The sequence below is a fragment of the Halyomorpha halys genome, unplaced genomic scaffold (genome assembly GCF_000696795.3).
Source record: "Halyomorpha halys isolate HHAL.00 unplaced genomic scaffold, Hhal_1.1 Scaffold245.1, whole genome shotgun sequence".
Taxonomy (NCBI): domain Eukaryota; kingdom Metazoa; phylum Arthropoda; class Insecta; order Hemiptera; family Pentatomidae; genus Halyomorpha; species Halyomorpha halys.
The window spans coordinates 246,739-248,143 of NW_027106223.1; positions in this window are offsets into that span (position 1 = coordinate 246,739).

Consider the following 1,405-nt stretch of genomic DNA (forward strand, 5'->3'; position numbering starts at 1 on the left):
CGAAGCCGCTTTCCGTTCTTATTCGTCATTATACAACTCCATAGATTGTGCTTACTATTTAAATCGCCTAATAGAAGTGTATCAGAACCAGCAAAGACGTTTTCGAAATCACTCTCTAATAGCGGAATCTTCGGTCTGTTGTACGCTGAAACGATATTTAACGTTCGTCCGGACTCAAGGGACAAGTTAACAGACACTGCTTCCAAGTTTTTACATTCAGGATGAAACGTACGGCGAAGTCTGATACCCATTTTAACGAGTATTGTCACTCCTCCGATGCTCTCTTGCAATTCTTCCTATCGTTTCTATAAACTCCGTATATATATATATATAATTGACTGTCTAATTTCAAATATGAAGACGATGGTCAGGGTTGCGGTAAAAAAAACAAGAAGTGATTGGTATTTTCCTTTTCTTCAGAGTTACAGACTGAGCAGTTATCGAGTAATTTTTGTTTTGTTTTTAATGCTGCCCTGACCATCTTCTTATATTCCTATTATCAAGTTTGGAATTCAATTTTTAACTCTTTGATGGTTATGATTTATAAAAAAAAAAAAAAATAGACAAAGGAATAAATATCTATCTGTCGAAGCTAGTGTGCAACTTTAACAAAAAACAGAAATAAAACTTTTTTAAAAAATAAGTTATATACTTTAAAAAATCAACTAGTAATTAATCCAAAACAACAATATGGTTAAAAGCAACCAGTAATATTAGACTTGTAACAAACTGTGGTATGTCAATGATTTTAACAGGCTGAGCTCTTTCTAGTGTAGCCCGTCGCACTGCAAAGAGCTCTCCAATTAGAGCATTTTAATAAACTAAGAAATTGTTAAGGAAAACAGGTCTGCTTCCCAAAATATTTTATTCTAATGATACTCTAAGTGTGACAGGTTCCCAAGAAGTGTTTGGTATTTTCTTTTCCTTCAGATTTACAGACTGAGCAGTTATCGAAACTATCATGCATCCATGGTTTTACATTTAGTTTTACAATTGAGTTATTCCGCTTTACACCGGAAAATCGACCTCATCGATACTAGATCAAAATTATCATTTAAATATGGCATTTCTGTTTCAACTGCATATAAGCCTCCATACAAAGGAAAACTAGATCAGAGACATTTTTCACTATTATTTTGTTTCTCAGATTCCTTTATTCTGTCTGACTGCGGTCTATCTTCCATGCAGATCGGCAGGATTTGAAGTATCAAGATAAACTCCATAACATTCTTCGAATTCCTGCCACTTCAAATACCAATGAACTTTTTTTTTTTATCATGAGGTGTAGATAGTTGACCATAGATTAATGATTGGAGAAGTTTGTTGGGGGGTGCGGTCAGCAAAGAACAACATAAATAAACAAAACCATATTTATTTATTTTATGCCGACGTTTCAACCTGAGTT